We start from the raw sequence: 12497 nt of genomic DNA on the forward strand, positions 1-12497 counted from the left end.
TTGAACAGTGTTGAATGTCCGAAGGTTCAGGTCTCGCATTTCTGCCATCATGGTGTTGATTGCTTGGAATTGGGCCTCCGTCCCCGGTGCTTGGTCTTCCATTTGGTCTCCTACTGTCGCAGGTTCTTCTTCCTCAGGTTCCTCATCCCTATGATGTGGTGGAATTCGTGCTCTTTTCCGTCCCCCTCTGCTAGAGCTTGCTCCTCCGGTTGGGTTCCTGTTTAAGACTTCATAAAAAGTAGATCTCCCCAAAAACTTGGAGTTAAGCAAAGTAGGGTAAAAAACAACTTCTTGAATGTCCAAATTTTTGAATTGGCTATCAAGCAACTTGGTAACTAAGTGTCCAAGGCCAAGGGAACCGCGTTTTCTACTCGTTTGGCTTGAGAAGCCCTCAAAGATGGTCTTGACATTATCCACGTGTTTGTGGTTGGCCACACACCACAGTATGAGCAATTCTGTCTTTGAGACTTTATTGCTCTCGTTTTTGCCCAACAAGTTGTGAGCCACAAACTTGTGAACAAGGTTGAGGAGTGGGTCCAAGAGAGCGACTGGGCTAGCAGTCCGGGAGTCAAAGTCCGATATGCCTGTTAATTGTTCCCAGGCCATATCTTTTGTCATGGGTTTCTCAAAATCTGAGATTGCCTCTGGGTTGTTATAGACTCCCATCAGGGCTGCTAGTGTGGTATCACTGAGACGGTAAGGTTTACCATTCAGTCTAAAAGAATGCTTACCACAGCCCGAGGGTAGCTCTTTTTTCCAAGTAGTAAAAAATTCCATAGTGAAGTTGTGATAAACTGGGGTCGGTTTTGTGGCTAGTCTATACCAGCCGTGGAATTTGAGGATTTCATTGAAATCCTTTTTCAAGCCTATAGACGCTAAATATGTTTGATCAACAACTATATGGGTGGCAAGTTCTTGCTTAGAAAATCTATCATACAATACCCCCTCACGTTCATTAACGAGCCCAAAAGGTGGGTCATACTTAGCTTGGAGTGTATCGCTGAACTCGACGTCAGACTCGGCTTCATTCTCAACTACGACCTTGGCTTTGCCCTTCTTACCCATAGTTCCTGAGGAATAGATCAAAAAAAATGGACAAGTTAGGACATATTTACAATTTTGAACATAAACCCCCAAATAAACCATTCATATGCATAAACCATAGTTTAGGAATTTAGGGACTAAAACCATAAGTATTCGGTCCCTAAGTGTTTTACCCGTAATTCACAAATTCATGCAAAATTAGAGATGCCCAATGACTAAAACATGGTAAGAATGCAATTCATAACTCTATTGGCAAGTTTTTAACTATAAATTGAATAGTTGAACTTTGAGCTAAAATGGAGATTTTACCCAAATTGAGCAATTTCTCCAAATATTCACAAATTAAGAACAGAAATCACACCCAAACCACAAATTAATCATGATGTTAACATATATTGCAAGGAAATCAAGAATTAAAAGCAAACAAGAGATTTATTTGTGAAAAAAGAGAAAAACCTAAAACTTAGGTTTTTCCTTAAATCTCAAAAATTATCACCCTAAGCTAAAATCTAAGCCTAGAAACATGTTAGAAATAAAAAATGGGTAAAGATTCATACCTTATATCTTGAATTCGGGTTAGTATGGTGGATTTGGGGGTTAGGTTTTGAAAGGGAAAGAAAGGAAGAAAGGAAGAAAGAAAGAATGAAATAAGAAAAAGAAAGAAAGAGAGAAGGGAAGAAGAAGGTGGGGAAGGGGATGATGAGTCATCCTCCCCCTTTTTCTTATTTTTCTTTTCTTATTTCTTTCTTCCTTCTCTTTTTTTGGGTTTGGGATTTTAAAATCCCGAACAGCCCGTGTTGGCCGAGCTGACTGGCTCGGCCGACCATCCCGGCGAGCTGGGCAGTGCCTAACTCGCCCGGGTTGGGCGAAATTCGTTTTTTTTTTTTGGAACAAAGTATGGGGGAACAAAACTTGACAATGTAAATAAGAAGGAAAAAAAATGAGATTAAAATTCAACAACCAAAATCAACAAAAAATAAAAGAAAAGGAAATGCAGAAGTAAATTGTTCAAGCTTTGAATTTAAACCGAGGAGAACTCGATTTCTCCCCCTTACTCAATCCTTTCTCAGGATCTTTGGATTCTTCTCCGTTGTGCTTAGGAGAGAACCCTGTGGCCTTTCCTGCCTGTCTCTATTGATCTGAGCTACCTGATTGCTCAAATCTTTGCAGAAGGCTTCATTGTTGGCAAGCCTAGCCGAGATCTCCTTCAAGAGAGTGACCACCTCGTCAGATTCCTTAGGAGGTTGCATTGGCCCTTGATTCTTCTGTTGATATGGGGGCATGCCAAGCCCCTGATCTCTATGCTCCTGAACAAAACCACTAGGAGGTCGAAGCACATTCTGATTTGAATTCCCGTAAGATAAGTTCGGGTGCTGAGGCCTCCTGTAGTTGTTGTTGTTGTAGGAGTTGTGGTTGTTGGGGTTGTAGTTGTTATAGCTCTGGTTGTACCTCGGTTGTCCCCCAACGTAATTAACCATCTCCATCCCGTCTCCAGCGAAAGGGCTACCTGCTTGACATTCCTTTCTATGGTGGTCGCCGCCACAGTGCACACAGGTGGGAGGTTGGCTGAATTGAGCCAACAGGACGTCCATCTTCCTACTTATATCCGCACACACTCGAATTTTGTTCTTGTTCTTCCACAGCAAATACCCGCTGCCTTGTGGGGCCAACGAGCTTCTGTTCTTGCCACTGCACACTCTTTCTGGCCAGCTCATTAATCATGTCTATGCCTCTGTTGTTGTCTTCCTAAACAAATCTCCACCCGCTGCGGAGTCTACAATAGCTCTGTTGGTGGGTGTCAGTCCGTGATAGAAGACGCTTACCAATTGATGCTTGGGTATGTCATGATGAGGGCACATGCGCAGCATTTTTCTGAATCGGGTCCAAGATGTGTGGAGCGCTTCGTGCTCGGGTTGGTGGAAGGATGTGATCTCACCCCTGAGCATTGCTGTCTTCGAGGGAGGAAAGTAGTAGGACAAGAATTCCTTCTCCAACCCTGCCCAAGTCGTGATTGATCCGGGCTCCAGTGTTCTCAGCCATTCCAAAGCTTGCCCAGTCAGAGAAAACGGGAACAATTTCAGCCTAGCAGCATCTTGGGGAACCCCATTTGTTCTTGCGGTGTCTACGCACATTAGGAAGCGATCTAGATGATCATTCGGGCTCTCATGTGCTTCTCCTCCAAACAGTCTGGTCTGTTGGATCAAGTGAATTATACCGGACTTGATTTCGTATGTATTAGCCGGAATATTTGGAGCGGCAATGCCGGACAAATGTTGGTGCCGGTGTGGTGCCAGGATCTCACTCATCAGACGAGTGTCTTTTTCTGGCCCGGTGTTCTCAGTGTTTCGTTCATTGTTCCGTTCATTGTCAGTCATCTTGATAGGCTCGATGATCTCGTCTTGCTTCAGCTTTCCGATTTGTTTGCTCCTGCGAAGAGTACGTTCAAGTTCAGGGTTAAGAGGGACACACGGTATTTTCGCTGATCTCGTAGGCATACGCTGAGAAGAGATAAATACAAGAAATAAATGAAAGCGGAAGGAAAATCATACACATCATACAAGGTTGCACAGCTTTGTACAAGTATTGGTTTATATTGATATTGACAAATATGGGTTGATGTACATGGCATAGGTTATTAGAGATAAACAAGTGTGCATATGAACAAATATAAATGTAAGAGTGTACTAGTATAAAAACGGTATAAACAAGTATAAGTATAAACAAGTATAACTATTATAAACAGGTATATATAAACAAGTATACATGATATAAACAAATTTGAGTATAAACAAGTATGACTATTATACACAAGTATATATAAACAAGTATATAAAAACAAGTATAAACGATATAGATACGTATAAACAAGTATCATGATTATAAACAAGTATATAAACAGACAATGATAAGTATAAGTATAAATAAGTATAGTTATTATTAACAAGTATATGTTATAGGCAAGTATGAATGATATAAACAAGGATATTCACAATGAATGCCTAAACTAACAAATCGACCTTTGGTTCGATATTGCAGAAGAAATAAACCCCCGGCAACGGCGCCAAAAACTTGATGCGCCTTCGCTGAAGAAGACTCACTAAGGGATAAGTGTACCCCGTCGTTATCAAGTAATAAATCTGGAAAGACCAGGTATCGAATCCACAGGACTTATTTACCACAAGTATCGAATTACTAGGTCTCAAGTGTTATCTAGGCTTTATGGGGTTTGAATTGGTTTTGATTAAGTTAATCTACTCCTAGGTTGAATTATGCTACTCCTAGCTAAGTTATCTAGTTCTAACTAAGTTATTCTACGCCTAATTAAGTTAAACTACTCCTAATTGATCTTTCACTAATGCAATTACCCGAAGGAACATGGTTTGAACGATAATAATGAGGTTAGGTTATTAGGTCTATTGGTTAAAAACCTAATCTAAGTCACTTGTATTCAAGGCGATTAACACTACTTACCCTCCTGAAGTTCCTAGTGCGTGATTCCCTTGTAAGGCCGAAACTAGGTCTAAGGCTCAGCAATTTGGGCTTAATCAACTAAGAGGTCGTCAATCTCCTAGGCTCTGACTAGGTCAGATTCAGCTCACAATATGTGCCTACTCGATTTTGGGGCTTTTGAATGAGTTAAACCAATTGAATAAAGCGTAAGACAAAGATTAAACAATTAATCATAGAATAAAATAAGAGCTAAAATATTATTAAAGATGAATGATAATGTCACAGGATACAATTAGCCTAGGATTCATAGACTGTATCAAAGAGTAAAAACAAGGAAAAGTAAAAGGAGATACGAAAATCCCTTTCAAGGAACCTGTCTACTCTGCAATCGGCTTCCTAGGTCTTAAGGACGGACCTTGAATATTCCTCGAGAACAGCTTTGAAGGAGCTTCAATGGAGGTTGATGAAGATGGAGGAGATGGAGAGGAAATTCAAGGGGAAAGCTAAGATAATTTACAAATAATGAAAGATACTAATTTACATTAGAAAAACTCTATTTATAGGCGTGGCTCGGCCCTCTTTTTGACCTATTTTCGTGTCCTTATGCAGGTAGGAAGTCGTGGGGTCCGTCGTGGCATCGTGGGGGCAGAATTGGTCTTTTTGACCAATTCCCGCAGGTCTGCCCGCCGAGCAGGGCGAGCTGCTCGGCGAGCAGGCGCTACTCGCGACGAGCAGCGCCCTGCTCGGCGAGCAGGCATGGCCTACGGAGGCCCGCTCGTCGAGCATTCTTGCCCGGTATGCCCCCGTGTGCTTGCTGACTGCTGTCGATGCCTTTTTCGTCCGAACTTATACCTGCGCATGTACAGAAACTCTAGATAACATTAGTCCAAAGGCTAAATTGACCCGCCAATCGCTTATTTTGAGCAAACGCTTCGTTTGGTGCGACTTTTGACGGACCAATTAGCTTCAAAAGATAACGGAATTATACTATGCATGCTATTTTGGCCGTAATTGCCTAAATTGGTCATAAACCGAGCCTAAACAACGAAAAATAAATAAAACGTTTCCAATTCCTAACTAACTCACACAAAAGCATTTAAATGCGAGAAATGCTCGCTTATTAACTAAATAATGCTAAAACCCATCCTAAAACCGTACCAAAGATAGGGGGTTTTGACCCCTATCAGAACGCCAACCTACTCGCATGTCTATTCAATTAGCTGATCATTCAGTATGTTATCCTAGGGGGGTTGTGGAAGACGTGTTAGTCAAAGTAGGGAAATTTATTTTGCCTGTTGATTTCATTATAATGGACATAGATGAAGACTTGCATGTTCCTATCATCCTAGGAAGACCATTCTTAGCCACAGGAAAAGCATTGATAGACGTAGGTGATAGCTCCCATTTGTATAGGGTTTTTAGGCCCCTTTTAGCTTCCTTTTGCTTTATTTCCTTTCAGTTTTATTATCGTTTTGTTATCTTTTAGTTAGAATTAGTAATTTCTCTTATTTTTGGCATTTTCTGTGTTTTCAGGTGTTTTTGGGCCTATTTGAGCATTTCTGAACCAGAACCAAGCCTATTGGAGCATTTCCGGATTCTTCAGGGACCATCAGAGCACTTTTAGGATTCATGAGGGACCATTAGAGCACTTTTCGGAAGCCCAGGGACCTAAACAGATAAAAGTCGGAGCAAAATCGCCCCATTTAGGACCTGTCTCGTCGAGACAGGCCCTCGTCTCGTCGAGACACTCATCGTCTCGACGAGACGAGGCAGGGAAAGGCGCACCAGCGCCTTCCCCCTTGCTGGAATGCGCGGATTTGGGCCTAAAAGCCCATTTGAACACTTTGTAAATGCCCTTGTTACCCTTGAGGCATTAGGGTTTCCTCCCTAACTCTATAAATAGGGAGCTAAACCTAATCCTTGGGGGGGGGGGGGATTAGCCATTGAATAAATCAGAGAGCCGCTAGGGCTTTCTCTCCTCCATTATGTAGGTTTATATTTTGTTTAGATTAGATTTCCTGCTTTCTAGATTAGGTTTATTTTCAGTTTTTATTTCTTATTCAAGAACAATTGATGGGAGAAGCTCCAGATCTTCTATTTTTGTAATCAGAATCGACAAGCGGGTTTTGGATTTCTATCTCTCCCTCTTATCTTTTCCTTTTATATTCAATTGAAGATGTTTTTCCATTATTCATGATTTCCTTCTATTTTGATTAGTTTGTCTATAAACTGATCTCCATCCAATTCGGGATGGGGAAGAAATTGGTTGTATGAAAATGTGTGATTAGGGATCTAGGACCTTTGATTGATCAGTTTATGCATGCTTAATGCCTAGAAATTGTTAGGAACAGGATTTATGCTAGAATGAACATTGATAATGATCAACTAGCCTGTTTATGTATATAATGTGCCTAATGCCTGTGACCCTGACAATAAATAGGATTATAGATAGATGAGAACCTGACCACGGAATCATCTATACTGAATCTGTATTAACCTGACTTCGCTAGAGACCACTAGGAATGAGGCTTTGTGGCTGGGCTACGACTTTAGCCTTAGTTGTCAATAAACCTAATGCTTTGCATGACCTAGGGTATATGCCTAATCAAGCCGTCACCCGAATGCATGTGAATAGGAAGGACAATACTGATCACATTAGTCTTTCACTTAGGACAATTACCTTCAATCATTGGTAAAACGTAAATCTGAACTCCCTAAACCCATACATAGGATTTAATCAAAGGATCCCTCAGTCTGGATTGTGCCATCCATTGATTCACCTTCTACCCTGTCAATTGTTCACTTTACTTTGTTATCTTTATTGCTTTCAATTAGTTAATTAGTTATCAAAAACCCAAACATTTATCCAACCCTCTAAACAATTAGATCATTCTAGGTAGATTTGCTAGTTGTAACAAATAGTCTTTGTGGTTCGATCTCGTGCTTAGCACAATATTACTTATTGCGATAGGATACACTTGTCCTATTAAATGCTATATACTTTACGAGCATCAGTAGGCGAGGGAAAATTATTTTTAAGAATTAATGGGGAAGAAGTCATCTTTAAAATGAACGAGGCAATGAGACGTGCAAATAATAATGATGACACATGCTGTTTCTTGGATGATTTTCAAAGTCTTTCTACTCTGCAGGAACAGGACACTTTAGAGACTTTATTGGGAGAAGAGGTGAACATATGCGAAGGAACAGGCTGTTCCCTTGAATCCAACCTACCAGCACCTCCTTTCGATCTTACTGTTCCTACTCATCAAGAACCACCGGAGGTGCCAACTGTGCCGGTGACTAAACCGGAATTGAAACCGTTGCCTGCACACCTTGAGTATGCGTTCCTGGAACCACCCAGCGGAAGTCCAGTCATCATATCCTCAAAGTTAACTCCTGGTCAAAAGGCGCAACTCATGGCGGTCTTGCGAAGAAACAAGGATGCAATCGCATGGAAAATTGATGACATAAAAGGAATTAGTCCTGCAGTCTGTGTTCACAGAATCCTGATGGAAAAGGAGCACAAACCAACTGTCCAACCGCAACGAAGGCTAAATCCCCACATGAAGGAGGATGTGAGAAAAGAAGTGATCAAGCTTCTCGATGCTGGAATTATTTACCCAATATCTGATAGTGTGTGGACAAGCCCTGTTCACGTTGTGCCAAAGAAGGGAGGAACAACAGTAGTCCTCAACGAGAAAGACGAGTTAGTGCCCACAAGAACGATTACAGGGTGGAGAGTTTGTGTTGATTACAGAAAGCTAAATGAAGCCACGAGGAAGGATCATTTCCCTTTGCCCTTCATTGATCAGATGCTGGAGCAGTTAGCAGGATATGCTTTCTATTGTTTTCTCGACGGTTATTCAGGATACAACCAAATCGCAATTCATAGTGAGGACCAAGAAAAGACAACGTTCACATGTCCATATGGGACTTATTCTTACAGAAGAATGTCGTTCGGGTTGTGCAACGCTCCAGCCACTTTTCAGCGATGTATGATGTCCATTTTTCATGACATGGTGGAGCGGACCGTAGAAATATTCATGGATGACTTCTCGGTTTATGGAAACTCTTTTGATAGTTGTCTAAACAACCTCGAAGCTGTGCCTGTGCGATGCAAGGAAACTAACTTGGTCTTAAATTGGGAGAAGTGCCACTTCATGGTCACGGGAGGAATTGTCCTTGGGCATAAAATTTCAGAAAAAGGGATGGAAGTGGACAAAGCTAAAGTAGAGGTGATTGAAAAGCTAGATGTGCCCACCAATGTAAAGGATGTGCAGAGTTTTTTGGGGCACGCAGGGTTTTATCGCAGGTTCATCAAGGACTTTTCAAAGATTGCGCTTCCTTTGTCGGCTTTACTTCATAAGGAAGCCGAATTCTCTTTCGATGCAAACTGTGTAAAGGCTTTTGAGCTCCTAAAGACCAAGCTGATCAACTCGCCTATACTGGCAGGACTGGACTGGGAGCAACCTTTTGAAATGATGTGCGACGCAAGCGATACTTGTGTGGGAGCTGTCCTTGGACAAAGGATTGAGAAGAAGTTTCGGCCCATTTACTATGCAAGCAAGACATTAAACGAGGCCCAGCAGAATTACACAACTACCGAGAAGGAACTTCTTGCAGTTGTGTATGCCTTCGACAAATTCAGACCCTACTTAGTGCTATCCAAGGTTGTTGTTCACACAAACCATGCTGCGTTGTGATACTTGTTCGCTAAAAAGGATGCTAAGCCGAGGCTGATCCGATGGTTATTATTGCTTCAAGAATTTGATCTAGAAATAAGGGATAAAAAGGGAACGGAGAATGTCACAGCTGATCATTTGTCAAGGATTGATCACCAAGGCAGTCAGGAACAACCAGAGATTGTTGAAAGGTTTCCAGACGAACATCTATACACTGCACAGACTGTGCCATGGTTTGCCGATATTGCCAATTACTTAGCAAGTTCGCTCAAGCCTCACAAACTGTCCACTAATCAGAGGAGAAATTTTTTTGCTGAAATTAAATATTACTTTTGGGATGACCCTTATCTTTTCAGGCTGTGCGTGGATCAAATTATTTGAAGATGTATATCGCAAGAAGAGGGATAGGATGTTCTAAGCCACTGTCATGACCGTGAAGCTGGAGGACACCATAGCGCTAGCAGAACTGCGGCTAAGGTTCTTCAATCAGGTTTTTTCTGGCCAACACTTTTTAAAGATGCCCATCTGTTCGTTAGCACTTGTAATGAGTGCCAGCGAACAGGCAACATCTCGGCTAGGAATGCTATGCCCCTCAACAACATAGTTGTGTGCGAAATTTTTGACATATGGGGCATAGATTTTATGGGACCATTCCCTACATCCTTAGGAAATAAATACATCTTAGTGGCTGTAGATTATGTGAGCAAGTGGGTCGAAGCAATGTCTAGTCCCACCAATGACGCCCGTGTGGTAGTAAAATTCCTGAAAAGGCTGTTTGCCAGATTCGGTGTCCCACGAGCGATCATTAGTGATCAAGGAACCCACTTTTGCAATGCCAAATTCGAGAAGCTGATGGGAAAGCTTGGAGTCTCTCATAGAATTGCCACAACTTACCATCCACAAACAAGTGGACATGTAGAGATTTCCAATCGTGAAATCAAAAGAATTTTAGAGAAAACTGTTGGCAATTCTAGGAGAGACTTGGCGAACAAGCTTGACGATGCTCTTTGGGCATATAGGACTGCCTATAAAACACCAATTGGAATGTCTCCGTTTAGATTGTTATACGGAAAATCGTGTCACCTTCCTGTTGAAATGGAACACAGGGCCTTCTGGGCATTAACTTTCTTAAATTTTGAGCAACAGGCTGTCGGAGATCAGAGAAGACTTCAACTCTGCGACATGGAAGAGTTCAGGTTGTTCTCATATGAGAATGCCGTGAATTACAAAAACAAGACAAAACTGTGGCATGATAGAAAACTCCAGACAAAAACATTCCAAGAAGGTCAGAGAGTCCTCCTGTACAACTCAAGACTCAGGTTGTTTCCTGGGAAGCTAAAGTCAAGATGGACGGGACCTTATACGGTGCACAAGGTGTTTAATCATGGAGCGGTTGAGATTGGCAGGGAAGGTCAGGAACCTTTCAAAGTGAACGGGCAGAGATGAAAGCCATATTTAGAGGACGATCACACAAGGAAGATTGATACCGTTCATTTCTAGGACCCCCCAAGCCAGTAAAAGCGCAAAAAGGGTGTTCGCTACAAACACCAATTGTAGCACAAGTAATTTTGCATTTTAATTATTTTAATTTAGTTAATTAGTGTCAATTGTAGTAGATTCATTTAACAAAGAACTGTGATTCGTAATAGGTATCTCATGAACAGGCACAGTGGTAAAACTCAAACCTTTTCCTAAAGGTATAGTTTTACGAATGTACCTGTTCCGTAGGGGAGCAGTCTCTTGGGAAAATTGGGCGGTAGAAAAGAAAAATTAAAAATCAGTAAAAGTGGAAACGTCCACTCCTATACCCATAGGCACTCATACCGCCTGTTTTTCCTCGATAAGATTGAACGGATAGGGTGAAATAAATTCTAAATTAAAATCATGACCGTTCGTCGCCCCTAGTTCCAATTCAAAAATGCGCGCCTTTCTGCCAATCTGTCCAGGTAGCATACTCTGAATCGACCTAATAATGACAGATTGGCAAGAGGACGTATCTGTTTCCCCTACTTAAAGAAGCTCTATCTCATTACGGTCAGTCGTTCACCATACTTCTTTCTTTTCTTTGATAGTTCTTTTCACAGAAGCAGTTCATGCTCTGTGCCCTGTACCACTGGAAAATCTTACTTAAAATAGAGAACGAAATGAGAACCCGTGGTTCAGGAAAACACGTAAAAGTTGAGGGCTCATCCAAGAAAGAAAAAGCGAAGGGGAAGATGACGGAACCAAATACTGTAGCCTTCGTTCCAGACGAGAAACTGGTGAAGAAACTGTCCAAATTCAAAGACGCAACCGTACAGGCTTACTACAAAGAGCTGGCTAAGCTGGAGTTCGGACCCATCCGAACAGTTTGTTGGGAAACCCTAAAGCGGCTAAAGCTTGAAGATCGTGTGCGCGTTCTCATGAAGGCAGGACACTTTGAATGCTTCTTTGAAATGAAGGAACCTGTCTATCGGGAACTGACACTCGAGTTCTTGGCCACTTTTAAGCACAACGTGGAGATAACCGATCCTGAGGAAGAGGGAAAGTTTAGCTTTCGACTCATGGGTCACTCCCACCGGCCGTCGCTCAACCTATTCAACCAGATGTTAGGTGCTGCCGATGACGATGACCTTGAATCGGAAAGCTACAAAGAGGCATTCACCAAGACACCAGATGTCTTTGACCCTTCGGCTTTCTGGGAGTCAATTTCGGGACAGAAATACTATGACGGTAGCGTGTCCAAGGCTTCAAATGTTGATGACTATGCAATCCGCTATTTGCACAAGCTAATTTCCGGCACAATATTTGCCCGAGAAAATCAAGCCACCATGCCACATGCAGATCTCACCGCCTTGTGGAGTATGGCAGTTGGACCGAGAATGAATCTAGGCTACTGGTTCGGAGAATACATCAGCGCTTTCTGCAAGAAGAACTCTTCCCTCATCTATTGTGGGAGCATCGTCACCAGGATTGCTGAATCGATCGGAGTCTTTAAACCCGAAGACCACTCTCGTCTCACGATTTTGAATCACCCGGACCCGATTGATCTCAAAAACCTACAGAAGATGCTGTTCGGAAAAATGGTGAACGGGAAGTGGGTATGGATGTCGGACTTTGTCACATCAAGGCAAACAGAAAGCCGTAAAAGGAAAAACGAACCAACAATGTCGGTCTCATCAGATTCTGAACAGGTCGAGAAACCAAAGGACCTGGCATTCTATCAGAAGTGTGCAAAGCTTTCCAGCGAGGATATAATGGATCGATTCAATGCCCTGTTTGCCCAAAATCAGGAAAACCGCGAAATTATATTCGCCCTGGAGCAGAAATATGAGTCTC

This window comes from Euphorbia lathyris, chromosome 1 (genome assembly GCF_963576675.1).
Source record: "Euphorbia lathyris chromosome 1, ddEupLath1.1, whole genome shotgun sequence".
Classification (NCBI taxonomy): Eukaryota; Viridiplantae; Streptophyta; class Magnoliopsida; order Malpighiales; family Euphorbiaceae; genus Euphorbia; species Euphorbia lathyris.